At 33.9% G+C, this 19,327-nt stretch overlaps 1 long non-coding RNA gene across 1 annotated transcript; it reads right to left on the bottom strand.

Annotated features, from left to right (window-relative positions):
- Positions 1–1,994: 1,994 nt before the first annotated feature.
- LOC144425670 (uncharacterized) lies at positions 1,995–6,492 on the bottom strand. The gene is made up of 4 exons (XR_013477588.1): positions 6,387–6,492; positions 4,506–4,611; positions 3,277–3,384; positions 1,995–2,156 (listed from the first exon to the last, which is right to left on the bottom strand). It is a non-coding gene; the product is annotated as an uncharacterized LOC144425670 (long non-coding RNA).
- Positions 6,493–19,327: the final 12,835 nt, after the last annotated feature.

Below are 19,327 nucleotides of genomic sequence, written 5' to 3'. Positions count from 1 at the left end.
ATAAATTTGTGCCAACTAGTTTTACTTCTTCTGTAGTCAATCTACTTCAAAATAGAGAGTACTATCTTATTAATTAAGAAATGACAGCTAAGTAACAAAATTAACTGCAATCATTATCTAAAAAGAATCACAAGTATTCAAATATTATTAACATTTTTTCGGTGCTGATTTTCATATATTCTATTTCCTAAATTGTCCACAAATTGCTATCTGACTCCAGTCATTGAATATTTCTACTGGTGTCGGCGAAATTTGAAGCTGGTTGTTATAGCAACACTCCCTGTGCCTGGTGCGAAACTATCATTTGCCAGGTTTCTTACGTGTGCACAAATATTACTCTGTTTGTGGTCTTTTTAGTAGCATGTTACCTATTTTTCGACAACACACAATTTTTGCTCCGAAAAAACTTTTAAACGAAAAGACACATACATAAATGGACTAGATTACCTAGGGGTGAGAGCAGGTAAAAATTCTTGCGTTAAACACAATGCTAAACAAGAATGTACAAGATTTTGGTTCTCCAAAAATGGTAGCTTGTCATGAACGTGGCTGCACATGCAGACCCTAGTTCAGAAAGAAGGCAGGAAGTAATTTGATTTCTTTTGCTTATGAACCTGACATAGACAAGTTGAAACAAATGAAATGTATTCAAAATTCAAGAAAATCCAAGTCTAGTTGCCTGACAGCGATGAAATAGTTTTCTAAAATCAATTTACAATTCTCGACACCTACGGTAAATTGCAATTCTGTATAAGCTAAATCCTTTCAAAATTTCTACAGTCAACTCATTATTTCAGATATTTCTGAAGCCTCCTGGATTAGAAATAAAAACTCACAATCAAACATAGCATCCATAGGTTGAGATTCAATCATTGTATTTTCAATTTTACTTGATTGAGTTTGACTTTTCTTCTTTTTCGATTTTCCATCCTGTTTGAAGAAAAACAATATTACGGTAATTAAATTACGGTAGGTTCCAGACTAAAATATAAAGTTTGCGTTACAGTAATTTTGTTCTCTTTCTACGTTTTTCTTGATTCGTCTGGCGTGTCACGATTCGTAGGACCGGCTTATGTGCGAATTTTTATAAAATCGCCGTTTTAAGGCCGTTTTTAGGGAGTCGGCCTATTCGCGATATAGACGTAATTTCAAGTAAATACGGTAAATCCTATCCTATCCAATGAAATGTATTTTGAAAGCAAAAACAGTAAGATGCCATATTCTGATTATTTCGAGTAAGAGATAAATTTGTGCCAACTAGTTTTACTTCTTTTTTAGTCAATCTACTTCAAAATAGAGAGTACTATCTTATTAATTAAGAAATGACAGCTAAGTAACAAAATTAACTGCAATCATTATCTAAATAGAATCTTAAGTATTCAAATATTATTAACATTTTTTCTATGCTATTACTCATCTATCCTGTTTTTTCATTGTCCACAAATTGCTATCTGACTCCAGTCATTGAATATTTCTACTGATGTCGGCGAAATTTGAAGCTGGTTGTTATAGCAACACTCCCTGTGCCTGGTGCAAAACTATTATTTGCCAGGTTTCTTACGTGTGCACAAATATTACTCTGTTTGTGGTCTTTTTAGTAGCATGATATCTATTTTTCGACAACACACAATTTTTGCTCCGAAAAAACTTTTAAACGAAAAGCCACAAACATAAGTGAACTAAATTGCCTTGCGTTAAACACAATGCTGAATAAGAAAGATTTTGGTTTTCCAAAAATGGTAGCTTGTCATGAATGTGGCTGCGCTTGCAGACCCTAGTTCAGAAAGAAGGCAGGAAGTAATTTGATTTCTTTTGCTTATGAACCTGACATAGACATTGAAGTTCAAACAAATGAAATGTGTTCAAAATTCAAGATAATCCAAGACTAGTCGCCAAACAGAGATGAAATAGTTTCCTAAAATCAATTTCCAATTCTCTACACCTACGGTAAATTGCAATTCTGTATAAGCTAAATCCTTTCAAAATTTCTACAGTCAACTCATTATTTCAGATATTTCTGAAGACTCTTGGATTAGAAATAAAAACTCACAATCAAACATAGCATTCATAGGTTGAGATTCAATCATTGTATTTTCAATTTTACTTGATTGAGTTTGACTTTTCTTCTTTTTCGATTTACTTTTTGATTTTCCATCCTATTTGAAGAAAAACAATATTAATTAAATTACTGTAGGTTCCAGACTGAAATATAAAGTTTGCGTTACAGTAATTTTGTTCTCTTTCTACGTTTTTCTTGAGGCGTCTGGCGTGTCACGATTCGTAGGACCGGCTTATGTGCGATTTTTTATAAAATCGCCGTTAAAGGCCCTTTCTAGGGAGTCGGCCTATTCGCGATATAGGCATAATTTCGAGTAAATACGGTAAATCCTATCCTATCCAATGAAAGGTATTTTGAAAGCAAAAACAGTAAGATGCCATATTCTGATTATTTTGAGTAAGAGATAAATTTGTGCCAACTAGTTTTACTTCTTTTTTAGTCAATCTACTTCAAAATAGAGAGTACTATCTTATTAATTAAGAAATGACAGCTAAGTAACAAAATTAACTGCAATCATTATCTAAAAAGAATCACAAGTATTCAAATATTATTAACATTTTTTCTATGCTATTACTCATCTATCCTGTTTTTTCATTGTCCACAAATTGCTATCTGACTCCAGTCATTGAATATCTCTACTGATGTCGGCGAAATTTGAAGCTGGTTGTTATAGCAACACTCCCTGTGCCTGGTGCAAAACTATCATTTGCCAGGTTTCTTACGTGTGCACAAATATTACTCTGTTTGTGGTCTTTTTAGTAGCATGTTACCTATTTTTCGACAACACACAATTTTTGCTCCAAAAAAACTTTTAATTAAACGAAAAGCCACATACATAAGTGGACTAAATCGCCTTGCGTTAAACACACTGCTGAACAAGAAAGATTTTGGTTTTCCAAAAATGGTAGCTTGTCATGAATGTGGCTGCGCTTGCAGACCCTAGTTCAGAAAGAAGGCAGGAAGTAATTTGATTTCTTTTGCTTATGAACCTGACATAGACATTGAAGTTCAAACAAATGAAATGTGTTCAAATTTCAATATAATCCAATTCAAGATAATCCAAACAGCGATGAAATATTTTCCTAAAATCAATTTCCAATTCTCTACACCTACGGTAAATTGCAATTCTGTATAAGCTAAATCCTTTCAAAATTTCTACAGTCAACTCATTATTTCAGATATTTCTGAAGACTCCTGGATTAGAAATAAAAACTCACAATCAAACATAGCATCAATAGGTTGAGATTCAATCCTTGTATTTTCAATTTTACTTGATATTGAGTTTGACTTTTCTTCATTTTCGATTTACTTTTTGATTTTCCATCCTGTTTGAAGAAAAACACGAATAATTAAATTACGGTAGGTTCCAGACTAAAATATAAAGTTTGCGTTACAGTAATTTTGTTCTCTTTCTACGTTTTTCTTGAGGCGTCTGGCGTGTCACGATTCGTAGGACCGGATTGTCTGTGAATATTTATAAAATCGCTGTTTTAGGGCCGTTTTTAGGGAGTCGGCCTATTCGCGATATAGGCGTAATTTCAAGTAAATACGGTAAATCCTATCCTATCCAATGAAATGTATTTTGAAAGCAAAAACAGTAAGATGCCATATTCTGATTATTTCAAGTAAGAGATAAATTTGTGCCAACTAGTTTTACTTCTTTTGTAGTCAATCTACTTCAAAATAGAGAGTACTATCTTATTAATTAGGAAATGACAGCTAAGTAACAAAATTAACTGCAATCATTATCTAAAAAGAATCACAAGTATTCAAATATTATTAACATTTTTTCTGTGCCATTTTTTTATATATTCTTTTTCCTAAATTGTCCACAAATTGCTATCTGACTCCAGTCATTGATTATTTCTACTGGTGTCGGCGAAATTTGAAGCTGGTTGTTATAGCAACACTCCCTGTGCCTGGTGCAAAACTATCATTTGCCAGGTTTCTTACGTGTGCACAAATATGACTCTGTTTGTGGTCTTTTTAGTAGTATGTTACCTATTTTTTGACAACACACAATTTTTGCTCCGAAAAAACTTTTAATTAAACGAAAAGCCACATTCATAAGTGGACTAAATCGCCTTGCGTTAAACACAATGCTGAACAAGAAAGATTTTGGTTTTCCAAAAATGGTAGCTTCTCATGAATGTGGCTGCGCTTGCAGACCCTAGTTCAGAAAGAAGGCAGGAAGTAATTTGATTTATTTTGCTTATGAACCTGACATAGACATTGAAGTTCAAACAAATGAAATGTGTTCAAAATTCAAGATAATCCAAGACAAGTTGCCAAACAGAGATGAAATAGTTTCCTAAAATCAGTTTCCAATTCTCTACACCTACGGTAAATTGCAATTCTGTATAAGCTAAATCCTTTCAAAATTTCTACAGTCAACTCATTATTTCAGATATTTCTGAAGACTCCTGGATTAGAAATAAAAACTCACAATCAAACATAGCATCCACAGGGTGAGATTCAATCATTGTATTTTCAATTTTACTTGATTGAGTTTGACTTTTCTTCTTTTTCGATTTACTTTTTGATTTTCCATCCTTTTTGAAGAAAAACAATATTACGGTAATTAAATTACGGTAGGTTCCAGACTAAAATATAAATTTTATGTTACAGTAATTTTGTTCTCTTTCTACGTTTTTCTTGAGGCGTCTGGCGTGTCACAATTCGTAGGAGCGGCTTATGTGCGATTTTTTATAAAATCGCTGTTTTAACCCTTTCCATGCGATTTTTATTTTTTATTAAATAATCGTATTTGCTACGCCGATTTTATGCATTTGTACCCCCCACAACTAATCGATCGACTAACGAAAAACTAATGATCCTCTGCTGCCCACTGACGGCTCGTTGGAAAACTTATTTAAAGAGCTTGCAATTGGCGATTAAAAAAAAAAGTTTTTTTAAAAGGGGTGGTCTGCGTCACAAACCGGATAGAAAAAAGGTATTTTTTTTTCTTGGGAGTTGAAACTTCAAACCGTGATAAAAAATAGAAATATTCGCTAGATCCTTTACTGTTACCGCTTCGTGGTTGGCAAACAATAGCATAATATTGCTGTAGCAATTTCGTGATCCAACTCAAAATACTTTGGTAGATGGAAGGGATAATATGTCTTCTATTACCACCCCGAAAACACCGAAATTTGCATAAATTTCAAAAACACTCCCTCGTTCAGCCGCAAATAAAATTCCTGTCGTGAACGAAAGCTAGATTTACCGTCACTTATGTTAATCTCGAAGAAGACTTCTTATCAATAAACTAAAACCCGGAAAAACTAGACCAACAGTTTGCGACCGATAGCTAAATAAAACAGTGGAGTACATCAACGTACCCGCCGCAATCTAGCGACTTTTGTCGTGGGTACGTATACGTGCCCACCACACGAAAAGGGTTAAGGCTGTTTTTAGGGAGTCAGCCTATTCGCGATATAGGCATATTTTCGAGTAAATATGGTAAATCCTATCCTATCCAATGAAATGTATTTTGAAAGCAAAAACAGTAAGATGCCATATTCTGATTATTTAGAGTAAGAGATAAACTAGTTTTACTTCTTTTTTAGTCAATCTGCTTCAAAATAGAGAGTACTATCTTATTAATTAAGAAATGACAGCTAAGTAACAAAATTAACTGCAATCATTATCTAAATAGAATCACAAGTATTCAAATATTATTAACATTTTTTCTGTGCCATTTTTTATATATTCTGTTTCCTAAATTGTCCACAAATTGCTATCTGACTCCAGTCATTGAATATTTCTACTGGTGTCGGCGAAATTTGAAGCTGGTTGTTATAGCAACACTCCCTGTGCATGGTGCAAAACTATCATTTGCCAGGTTTCTTACGTGTGCACAAATATTACTCTGTTTGTGGTCTTTTTAGTAGCATGTTACCTATTTTTCGACAACACACAATTTTTGATCCGAAAAAACTTTTAATTAAACGAAAAGCCACATACATTAGTGGACTAAATCGCCCTGCGTTAAACACAATGCTGAACAAGAAAGATTTTGGTTTTCCAAAAATGGTAGCTTGTCGCAGACCCTAGTTCAGAAAGAAGGCAGGAAGTAATTTGATTTCTTTTGCTTATGAACCTGACATAGACATTGAAGTTCAAACAATGAAATGTGTTCAAAATTCAAGATATTCCAAGACTAGTTGCCAAACAGAGATGAAATAGTTTCCTAAAATCAATTTCCAATTCTCGACACCTACGGTAAATTGCAATTCTGTATAAGCTAAATCCTTTCAAAATTTCTACAGTCAACTCATTATTTCAGATATTTCCAAAGACTCCTGGATTAGAAATAAAAACTCACAATCAAACATAGCATCCATAGGTTGAGATTCGATCATTGTATTTTCAATTTTACTTGATTGAGTTTGACTTTTCTTCTTTTTCGGTTTACTTTTTGCTTTTCCATCCTATTTGAAGAAAAACAATAGTACGGTAATTAAATTACGGTAGGTTCCAGACTAAAATAGAAAGTTTGCGTTACAGTAATTTTGTTCTCTTTCCACGTTTTTCTTGGGGCGTCTGGCGTGTCACGATTCGTACGACCGGCTTATGTGCGAATTTTTATAAAATCGCCGTTTTAAGGCCGTTTTTAGGGAGTCGGCCTATTCGCGATATAGACGTAATTTCAAGTAAATACGGTAAATCCTATCCTATCCAATGAAATGTATTTTGAAAGCAAAAACAGTAAGATGCCATATTCTGATTATTTCGAGTAAGAGATAAATTTGTGCCAACTAGTTTTACTTCTTTTTTAGTCAATCTACTTCAAAATAGAGAGTACTATCTTATTAATTAAGAAATGACAGCTAAGTAACAAAATTAACTGCAATCATTATCTAAAAAGAATCACAAGTATTCAAATATTATTAACATTTTTTCTGTGAAATTACTCATCTATCCTGTTTTTTAATTGTCCACAAATTGCTATCTGACTCCAGTCATTGAATATTTCTACTGGTGTCGGCGAAATTTGAAGCTGGTTGTTATAGCAACACTCCCTGTGCCTGGTGCAAAACTATTATTTGCCAGGTTTCTTACGTGTGCACAAATATTACTGTATGTGGTCTTTTTAGTAGTATGTTACCTATTTTACGACAACACACAATTTTTGCTCCAAAAAAACTTTTAATTAAACGAAAAGCCACATACATAAGTTGACTAAATCGCCTTGCGTTAAACACAATGCTGAACAAGAAAGATTTTGGTTTTCCAAAAATGGTAGCTTGTCATGAATGTGGCTGCGCTTGCAGACCCTAGTTCAGAAAGAAGGCAGGAAGTAATTTGATTTCTTTTGCTTATGAACCTGACATAGACATTGAAGTTCAAACAAATGAAATGTGTTCAAAATTCAAGATAATCCAAGACTAGTTGCCAAACAGAGATGAAATAGTTTTCTAAAATCAATTTCCAATTCTCTACACCTACGGTAAATTGAAATTCTGTATAAGCAAAATCTTTTAAAATTTCTACAGTCAACTCATTATTTCAGATATTTCTGAAGACTCCTGGATTAGAAATAAAAACTCACAATCAAACATAGCATCCATAGGTTGAGATTCAATTGTTGTATTTTCAATTTTACTTGATTGAGTTTGACTTTTCTTCTTTTTCGATTTACTTTTTGATTTTCCATCCTATTTGAAGAAAAACAATATTACGGTAATTAAATTACGGTAGGTTCCAGACTAAAATATAAAGTTTGCGTTACATTAACATGTTCTTTTTCTACGTTTTTCTTGAGGCGTCTGGCGTGTCACGATTCGTAGGACCGGCTTATGTGCGATTTTTTATAAAATCGCTGTTTTAAGGCCGTTTTTAGGGAGTCGGCCTATTCGCGATATAGGCGTAATTTCAAGTAAATACGGTAAATCCTATCCTATCCAATGAAATGTATTTTGAAAGCAAAAACAGTAAGATGCCATATTCTGATTATTTCGAGTAAGAGATAAATTTGTGCCAAGTAGTTTTACTTCTTTTTTTAGTCAATCTACTTCAAAATAGAGAGTACTATCTTATTAATTAAGAAATGACAGCTAAGTAACGAAATTAACTGCAATCATTATCTAAATAGAATCACAAGTATTCAAATATTATTAAAATTTTTTCTGTGCAATTTACCATCTATCCTGTTTTTTAATTGTCCACAAATTGCTATCTGACTCCAGTCATTGAATATTTCTACTGGTGTCGGTGAAATTTGAAGCTGGTTGTTATAGCAACACTCCCTGTGCCTGGTGCAAAACTATGATTTGCCAGGTTTCTTACGTGTGCACAAATATTACTCTGTTTGTGGTCTTTTTAGTAGTATGTTACCTATTTTTCGACGACACACAATTTTTGCTCCAAAAAAACTTTTAATTAAATGAAAAGCCACAAACATAAGTAGACTAAATCGCCTTGCGTTAAACACAATGCTAAACAAGAAAGATTTTGGTTTTCTAAAAATGGTAGCTTGTCATGAATGTGGCTGCGATTGCAGACCCTAGTTCAGAAAGAAGGCAGGAAGTAATTTGATTTCTTTTGCTTATGAACCTGACATAGACATTGAAGTTCAAACAAATGAAATGTGTTCAAAATTCAAGATAATCCAAGACTAGTTGCCTAACAGCGATGAAATAGTTTTCTAAAATCAATTTCCAATTCTCGACACCTACGGTAAATTGCAATTCTGTATAAGCTAAATCCTTTCAAAATTTCTACAGTCAACTCATTATTTCAGATATTTTTGAAGACTCCTGGATTAGAAATAAAAACTCACAATCAAACATAGCATCCATAGGTTGAGATTCAATCATTGTATTTTCAATTTTACTTGATTGAGTTTGACTTTTCTTCTTTTTCGATTTACTTTTTGATTTTCCATCCTGTTTGAAGAAAAACAATATTATGGTAATTAAATTACGGTATGTTGCAGACTGAAATATTAAGTTTGCGTTACAGTAATTTTGTTCTCTTTCTACGTTTTTCTTGAGGCGTCTGGCGTGTCACGATTCCTAGGACCGGATTATGTGCGAATTTTTATAAAATCGCCGTTTTAAGGAGTCTGCCTATTCGCGATATAGGCGTAATTTCAAGTAAATACGGTAAATCCTATCCTATCCAATGAATGTATTTTGAAAGCAAAAACAGTAAGATGCGATATTCTGATTATTTCGAGTAAGAGATAAATTTGTGCCAACTAGTTTTACTTCTTCTGTAGTCAATCTACTTCAAAATAGAGAGTACTATCTTATTAATTAAGAAATGACAGCTAAGTAACAAAATTAACTGCAATCATTATCTAAAAAGAATCACAAGTATTCAAATATTATTAACATTTTTTCGGTGCTGATTTTCATATATTCTATTTCCTAAATTGTCCACAAATTGCTATCTGACTCCAGTCATTGAATATTTCTACTGGTGTCGGCGAAATTTGAAGCTGGTTGTTATAGCAACACTCCCTGTGCCTGGTGCGAAACTATCATTTGCCAGGTTTCTTACGTGTGCACAAATATTACTCTGTTTGTGGTCTTTTTAGTAGCATGTTACCTATTTTTCGACAACACACAATTTTTGCTCCGAAAAAACTTTTAAACGAAAAGACACATACATAAATGGACTAGATTACCTAGGGGTGAGAGCAGGTAAAAATTCTTGCGTTAAACACAATGCTAAACAAGAATGTACAAGATTTTGGTTCTCCAAAAATGGTAGCTTGTCATGAACGTGGCTGCACATGCAGACCCTAGTTCAGAAAGAAGGCAGGAAGTAATTTGATTTCTTTTGCTTATGAACCTGACATAGACAAGTTGAAACAAATGAAATGTATTCAAAATTCAAGAAAATCCAAGTCTAGTTGCCTGACAGCGATGAAATAGTTTTCTAAAATCAATTTACAATTCTCGACACCTACGGTAAATTGCAATTCTGTATAAGCTAAATCCTTTCAAAATTTCTACAGTCAACTCATTATTTCAGATATTTCTGAAGCCTCCTGGATTAGAAATAAAAACTCACAATCAAACATAGCATCCATAGGTTGAGATTCAATCATTGTATATTCAATTTTACTTGATTGAGTTTGACTTTTCTTCTTTTTCGATTTTCCATCCTGTTTGAAGAAAAACAATATTACGGTAATTAAATTACGGTAGGTTCCAGACTAAAATATAAAGTTTGCGTTACAGTAATTTTGTTCTCTTTCTACGTTTTTCTTGATTCGTCTGGCGTGTCACGATTCGTAGGACCGGCTTATGTGCAAATTTTTATAAAATCGCCTTTTTAAGGCCGTTTTTAGGGAGTCGGCCTATTCGCGATATAGGCGTAATTTCAAGTAAATACGGTAAATCCTATCCTATCCAATGAAATGTATTTTGAAAGCAAAAACAGTAAGATGCCATATTCTGATTATTTCGAGTAAGAGATAAATTTGTGCCAACTAGTTTTACTTCTTTTTTAGTCAATCTACTTCAAAATAGAGAGTACTATCTTATTAATTAAGAAATGACAGCTAAGTAACAAAATTAACTGCAATCATTATCTAAATAGAATCTTAAGTATTCAAATATTATTAACATTTTTTCTATGCTATTACTCATCTATCCTGTTTTTTCATTGTCCACAAATTGCTATCTGACTCCAGTCATTGAATATTTCTACTGGTGTCGGCGAAATTTGAAGCTGGTTGTTATAGCAACACTCCCTGTGCCTGGTGCAAAACTATCATTTGCCAGGTTTCTTACGTGTGCACAAATATTACTCTGTTTGTGGTCTTTTTAGTAGCATGTTACCTATTTTTCGACAACACATAATTTTTGTTCCAAAAAAACTTTTAATTAAACGAAAAGCCACATACATAAGTTGACTAAATCGCCTTGCGTTAAACACAATGCTGAACAAGAAAGATTTTGGTTCTCCAAAAATGGTAGCTTGTCATGAATGTGGCTGCGCTTGCAGACCCTAGTTCAGAAAGAAGGCAGGAAGTAATTTGATTTCTTTTGCTTATGAACCTGACATAGACATTGAAGTTCAAACAAATGAAATGTGTTCAAAATTCAAGAGAATCTAAGACTAGTTGCCAAACAGAGATGAAATAGTTTCCTAAAATCAATTTCCAATTCTCGACACCTACAGTAAATTGCAATTCTGTATAAGCTAAATCCTTTCAAAATTTCTACAGTCAACTCATTATTTCAGATATTTCTGAAGACTCCTGGATTAGAAACAAAAACTCACAATCAAACATAGCATCCATAGGTTGAGATTCAATCATTGTATTTTCAATCTTACTTGATTGAGTTTGACTTTTCTTCTTTTTCGATTTACTTTTTGATTTCCCATCCTGTTTGAAGAAAAACAATATTACGGTACGGTAATTAAATTACGGTAGGTTCCAGACTGAAATATAAAGTTTGCGTTACAGTAATTTTGTTCTCTTGAGGCGTCTGGCGTGTCACAATTCGTAGGAGCGGCTTATGTGCGATTTTTCATAAAATCGCTGTTTTAACCCTTTCCATGCGATTTTTATTTTTTATTAAATAATCGTATTTGCTACGCCGATTTTATGCATTTGTACCCCCCACAACTAATCGATCGACTAACGAAAAACTAATGATCCTCTGCTGCCCACTGACGGCTCGTTGGAAAGCTTATTTAAAGAGCTTGCAATTGGCGATTAAAAAAAAAAGTTTTTTTTAAAGGGGTGGTCTGCGTCACAAACCGGATAGAAAAAAGGCTTTTTTTTTTCTTGGGAGTTTAAACTTCAAACCGTGATAAAAATAGAAATATTCGCTAAATCCTTTACTGTTACCGCTTCATGGTTAGCAAACAATAGCATAATATTGCTGTAGCAATTTCGTGATCCAACTCAAAATACTTTGGTAGATGGAAGGGATAATATGTCTTCTATTACCACCCCAAAAACACCGAAATTTGCATAAATTTCAAAAACACTCCCTGGTTCCGCCGCAAATAAAATTCCTGTTCGTGAACGAAAGCTAGATTTACCATCGCTTATGTTAATCTCGAAGAAGACTTCTTATCAATAAACTAAAACCCGGAAAAACTAGACCAACAGTTTGCGACCGATTGCTAAATAAAACAGTGGAGTACATCAATGTAGCCGCCGCAATCTAGCGACTTTTGTCGTGGGTACGTATACGTGCCCACCGCACGGAAAGGGTTAAGGCTGTTTTTAGGGAGTCGGCCTATTTGCGATATGGGCATAATTTCGAGTAAATACGGTAAATCCTATCCTATCCAATGAAATGTATTTTGAAAGCAAAAACAGTAAGATGCCATATTCTGAATATTTCGAGTAAGAGATAAATTTGTGCCAACTAGTTTTACTTCTTTTTTAGTCAACCTACTTCAAAATAGAGAGTACTAACTTATTAATTAAGAAATGACAGCTAAGTAACGAAATTAACTGCGATCATTATCTAAAAGAGGATTCAAAATATTCAAATATTAATAACATTTTTTCCGTGGCATTTTTTTTATATTATATTTCCTAAATTGTCCACAAATTGCTATCTGACTCCAGTCATTGAATATTTCTACTGGTGTCGGCGAAATTTGAAGCTGGTTGTTATAGCAACACTCCCTGTGCCTGGTGCAAAACTATCATTTGCCAGGTTTCTTACGTGTGCACAAATATTACTCTGTTTGTGGTCTTTTTAGTAGCATGATACCTATTTTTTCGACAACACACAATTTTTGATCCGAAAAAACTTTTATTTAAACGAAAAGCCACAAACATAAGTGGACTAAATCGCCTTGCGTTAAACAAACTGCTGAACAGGAAAGATTTTGGTTTTCCAAAAATGGTAGCTTGTCATGAATGTGGCTGCGCTTGCAGACCCTAGTTCAGAAAGAAGGCAGGAAGTAATTTGATTTCTTTTGCTTATGAACCTGACATAGACATTGAAGTTCAAACAAATGAAATGTGTTCAAAATTCAAGATAATCCAAGACTACTTGCCTAACGGCGATGAAATAGTTTCCTAAAATCAATTTCCAATCCTCGACACCTACGGTAAATTGCAATTCTGTATAAGCTAAATCCTTTCAAAATTTCTACAGTCAACTCATTATTTCAGATATTTCTGAAGCCTCCTGGATTAGAAATAAAAACTCACAATCAAACATAGCATCCATAGGTTGAGATTCAATCATTGTATTTTCAATTTTACTTGATTGAGTTTGACTTTTCTTCTTTTTCGATTTTCCATCCTGTTTGAAGAAAAACAATATTACGGTAATTAAATTACGGTAGGTTCCAGACTAAAATATAAAGTTTGCGTTACAGTAATTTTGTTCTCTTTCTACGTTTTTCTTGATTCGTCTGGCGTGTCACGATTCGTAGGACCGGCTTATGTGCAAATTTTTATAAAATCGCCTTTTTAAGGCCGTTTTTAGGGAGTCGGCCTATTCGCGATATAGGCGTAATTTCAAGTAAATACGGTAAATCCTATCCTATCCAATGGAATGTATTTTGAAAGCAAAAACAGTAAGATGCCATATTCTGATTATTTTGAGTAAGAGATAAATTTGTGCCAACTAGTTTTACTTCTTTTTTAGTCAATCTACTTCAAAATAGAGAGTACTATCTTATTAATTAAGAAATGACAGCTAAGTAACGAAATTAACTGCAATCATTATCTAAAAGAGAATTCAAAATATTCAAATATTAATAACATTTTTTCTGTGCCATTTTTTTATATATTATATTTCCTAAATTGTCCACAAATTGCTATCTGACTCCAGTCATTGAATATTTCTACTGGTGTCGGCGAAATTTGAAGCTGGTTGTTATAGCAACACTCCCTGTGCCTGGTGCAAAACTATTATTTGCCAGGTTTCTTACGTGTGCACAAATATGACTCTGTTTGTGGTCTTTTTAGTAGCATGATACCTATTTTTCGACAACACATAATTTTTGCTCCAAAAAAACTTTTAATTAAACGAAAAGCCACATACATAAGTTGACTAAATCGCCTTGCGTTAAACACAATGCTGAACAAGAAAGATTTTGGTTTTCCAAAAATGGTAGCTTGTCATGAATGTGGCTGCGCTTGCAGACCCTAGTTCAGAAAGAAGGCAGGAAGTAATTTGATTTCTTTTGCTTATGAACCTGACATAGACATTGAAGTTCAAACAAATGAAATGTGTTCAAAATTCAAGATAATCCAAGACTAGTTGCCAAACAGAGATGAAATAGTTTTCTAAAATCAATTTCCAATTCTCTACACCTACGGTAAATTGAAATTCTGTATAAGCAAAATCTTTTAAAATTTCTACAGTCAACTCATTATTTCAGATATTTCTGAAGACTCCTGGATTAGAAATAAAAACTCACAATCAAACATAGCATCCATAGGTTGAGATTCAATTGTTGTATTTTCAATTTTACTTGATTGAGTTTGACTTTTCTTCTTTTTCGATTTACTTTTTGATTTTCCATCCTATTTGAAAAAAAACAATATTACGGTAATTAAATTACAGTAGGTTCCAGACTAAAATATAAAGTTTGCGTTACAGTAATTTTGTTCTTTTTCTACGTTTTTCTTGAGGCGTCTGGCGTGTCACGATTCGTAGGACCGGCTTATGTGCGATTTTTTATAAAATCGCTGTTTTAAGGCCGTTTTTAGGGAGTCGGCCTATTCGCGATATAGGCGTAATTTCAAGTAAATACGGTAAATCCTATCCTATCCAATGAAATGTATTTTGAAAGCAAAAACAGTAAGATGCCATATTCTGATTATTTCGAGTAAGAGATAAATTTGTGCCAAGTAGTTTTACTTCTTTTTTTAGTCAATCTACTTCAAAATAGAGAGTACTATCTTATTAATTAAGAAATGACAGCTAAGTAACGAAATTAACTGCAATCATTATCTAAATAGAATCACAAGTATTCAAATATTATTAAAATTTTTTCTGTGCAATTTACCATCTATCCTGTTTTTTAATTGTCCACAAATTGCTATCTGACTCCAGTCATTGAATATTTCTACTGGTGTCGGCGAAATTTGAAGCTGGTTGTTATAGCAACACTCCCTGTGCCTGGTGCAAAACTATGATTTGCCAGGTTTCTTACGTGTGCACAAATATTACTCTGTTTGTGGTCTTTTTAGTAGTATGTTACCTATTTTTCGACGACACACAATTTTTGCTCCAAAAAAACTTTTAATTAAATGAAAAGCCACAAACATAAGTAGACTAAATCGCCTTGCGTTAAACACAATGCTGAACAAGAAAGATTTTGGTTTTCTAAAAATGGTAGCTTGTCATGAATGTGGCTGCGATTGCAGACCCTAGTTCAGAAAGAAGGCAGGAAGTAATTTGATTTCTTTTGCTTATGAACCTGACATAGACATTGAAGTTCAAACAAATGAAATGTGTTCAAAATTCAAGATAATCCAAGACTAGTTGCCTAACAGCGATGAAATAGTTTCCTAAAATCAATTTCCAATTCTCGACACCTACGGTAAATTGCAATTCTGTATAAGCTAAATCCTTTCAAAATTTCTACAGTCAACTCATTATTTCAGATATTTTTGAAGACTCCTGGATTAGAAATAAAAACTCACAATCAAACATAGCATCCATAGGTTGAGATTCAATCATTGTATTTTCAATTTTACTTGATTGAGTTTGACTTTTCTTCTTTTTCGATTTACTTTTTGATTTTCCATCCTGTTTGAAGAAAAACAATATTATGGTAATTAAATTACGGTATGTTGCAGACTGAAATATTAAGTTTGCGTTACAGTAATTTTGTTCTCTTTCTACGTTTTTCTTGAGGCGTCTGGCGTGTCACGATTCGTAGGACCGGCTTATGTGCGAATTTTTATAAAATTGCCGTATTTAGGGAGTCGGCCTATTCGCGATATAGGCGTAATTTCGAGTAAATACGGTAAATCCTATCCTATCCAATGAAATGTATTTTGAAAGCAAAAACAGTAAAATGCCATATTCTGATTATTTAGAGTAAGAGATAAATTTTTGCCAACTAGTTTTACTTCTTCTGTAGTCAATCTACTTCAAAATAGAGAGTACTATCTTATTAATTAAGAAATGACAGCTAAGTAACAAAATTAACTGCAATAATTATCTAAAAAGAATCACAAGTATTCAAATATTATTAACATTTTTTCTGTGCCGTTTTTTATATATTCTATTTCCTAAATTGTCCACAAATTGCTATCTGACTCCAGTCATTGAATATTTCTACTGGTGTCGGCGAAATTTGAAGCTGGTTGTTATAGCAACACTCCCTGTGCCTGGTGCAAAACTATCATTTGCCAGGTTTCTTACGTGTGCACAAATATTACTGTTTGTGGTCTTTTTAGGGACCTCCAGAATTATGTGCATCAAGATGGCGCACAACTTGAACATAGTATGTGTACCAGGTTAGGGTTCAGGTTGTGCGCCATCTTGCTGCACATACTTCGGGAGCGCCCTTTTCAGTATGTTTATTTTTAATTTTTTGACAACACACAATTTTTGCTGCAAAGAAGCTAGATGGCCTAGTGCCGGGCTACTCAACTGGCAGACAGCGGTCCGAATCCGGACATTTCGAGTATTTTCTTCGGACCGCACCTACTTCTTTATTTTGGATCAATAGCCCTAGGCTACTTTTATTAAAGTTTCATTTTATAAAAAGACTTTTATTGTTTTGAATATCTATGAAACGAACTATAACGCCATACTAAATAATACCGGTATTGATTTGCTGATAATCATTAGCTGGCCGAGGAAGTGCGCGTTTACGGATGCCGAAATAAAATTTCTGGAAACACCGGACCCAAATAATTTTGAAGTTTTGTATGCGGATCATCGGTAAAATTAGTTGAGTAGCCCTAGCCTGGTGGTTATAGACTTCTGGAATCTGGACTAAACTATTCTGTCATGCATGTAAATTTCTTGAGCTGAACCCTATGCCCAACTCCTCACCAAAGGTACAACAAAAATTTTGTCCAAAGATAGTAGTTTCTCATGTATGTGGCTGCTTGTGCAGACCATAATGAAAAGGGCTTCTTCTGAATAAAAAAGACTTCTTAATTTCTAAATCATCATCTTATTAATTTTCAAAAGCAAACTCATTGAAAACACTTACCCATGTGTTCCTTGTTAAATATGACACAGTTACAGTAATAAAAATATACCGGTAATTAGAAATGTATTCAGAATAGTACCGGTAACGTACGTTACCCTATTATCGCCACTTGCCAATTTTCACCGCACTCCTTCAAAATCACCATGCTGCCGTCACACTTTCAGATAGCGTTGAATATGGGTTGTTTTCGGATTGCGACGTCATAAGTTAAATATTAAACACATTCTGTCACCCGGTGGCGTAAAGACATTTTAATAAAAACATGAATTTTTGTAAAATGTGAAAATGAACTGATATCACGCTCGGCCACGAGGGCGGTAATTACTAAATATCAGCCCAAAATAGCGCGACCAGGCGCGCAGCCAGGATTTCCGAAGGGGGGGGGTCATAATCATAAAAAATTCCCATTGCGGTCTGTAACAGTCTTCGCATTATATATATTAGTCTAATTGTGTCCAACGTAACTCGCGGTTGCTTCTTCTTACGTCAAAATCAAAACATTAGTTCTCTGAAATGCCACGTCGACATAAAAATATGAGACAAACGGGGTATTTAATTTTAATACGTATTTTTGGAATCTTGACAACTCGTTATCACCGTTGGAAAATTCTCAATAACTGATATAAAATCCCAAAAAGTACAATTTTATTTCGTACAATGAAAATGCATATGAAGTATATCGTTTAGTCAAAAATACATATTCATCGCCGTGATTACGCCACTTGTTAAAAGAGCCTACGTTTACAACGAAACATGATTTTTCTGTTGTGCAAAGTAATCAATTCGTGACCTATAAGGGCATATTTAAAATGTCTCGCTTTATTAATTTAATTGTCTTCAATTTAACCAGCGTTTGCGTCGACAAAACAAAACAGTTTTTTACAATTCACAATTTTAAAATACCTCGGCCAGTTGCCGGCATAAAAATTTGTGGTAACTGCCCGTCGCCTATCATATATTGTTTTGATCCGTATTTTTTCTATTTTGCAAATTCGACAAATTTGAGATGTGCTTGTAACATTGACTCCGTTCAATCGCAATGCTGACACTCCGATTATTTTTAAAGATAAAACCTCCTGAAAAATCCGTAAATCTGCTGTAAATTCTCATGGAGTAAAATTTATTTCAGTACAATGAAAATTGATGGATATACTTCGGATTAATTATCTTATATATCATCACAAACCGGGAAAAAAATTGCGTTTTCAACCTTGTTTAATGATAACACAAAAATTTTCTTCGACAATTTTGAAGTAATGGATAAAAGGCAAATCCCACCCACAATTAACCGTGTTTCGATTTTAGTGACGGTATGTTCCTAAACGGCGACCAAACATAATGTGCGCCGTAGGCACACGAAGGGTCCAGGGTGGTTTTCGATGAGTGATTCCCCTCCCCCTCCCATATAGGGCTTTGACACCCCCTAAAATTTCTAACACTCCCTTATTTTGAGCCGTGATACCACACTTTAATACTCAACTTAAGAATAATTGTATTTGATTATTTAAAAAATGGAATATTCATCAGTGTGGACAACCTGTCAAATACATTACACATTTTTATCGCCAATAGCAAAATATTTATCACCCCTAAATTTTCAACCCCCCTACGTTTCTCTTTTTAATAAACCGTCAAAATTTCAATCAGGAAGTTATTTATACACTTTCAATGAGTGTATTGTTGCTGCATTTTGTCCATAATTCTTCGATTGAGTGCTTTACTGTTTATTTATCCTTCTGACACTAAGACATGGTAGGCACTAATTTTCCTGAATGGGCCGGTTACAGATAAAGACGTTGTTACTGGACCGCACATTATATTTATGCGCGGATAACACGTGGGAATTATGGTATTTATTTTAGCTGACTATTCGTTATTTTTATCAATATTTTCAACGGAAATTTATATCCAGTAAAACTAAAGTCATAATTTCAGCAGACACTAGTGGGCGAGGTGAAACACTTCTGTGGGCCGGATCCGGCCCGCGGGCCGTAATTTACCCACTTCTGCACTAAGCTTTGATTTTGTTGTGATTCATTCCATGACTTGTGTACTGTTTTAAATGGCGTCATGGTCTACCAATGGACCATTGCTCACTGTTGAAACTCACTGCACTTGGGCCTAACAGGCCGTCTGTGCCAA

This window comes from Styela clava, chromosome 8 (genome assembly GCF_964204865.1).
Source record: "Styela clava chromosome 8, kaStyClav1.hap1.2, whole genome shotgun sequence".
NCBI lineage: Eukaryota > Metazoa > Chordata > Ascidiacea > Stolidobranchia > Styelidae > Styela > Styela clava.
This window is presented reverse-complemented; position numbering and strand designations above follow the sequence as displayed.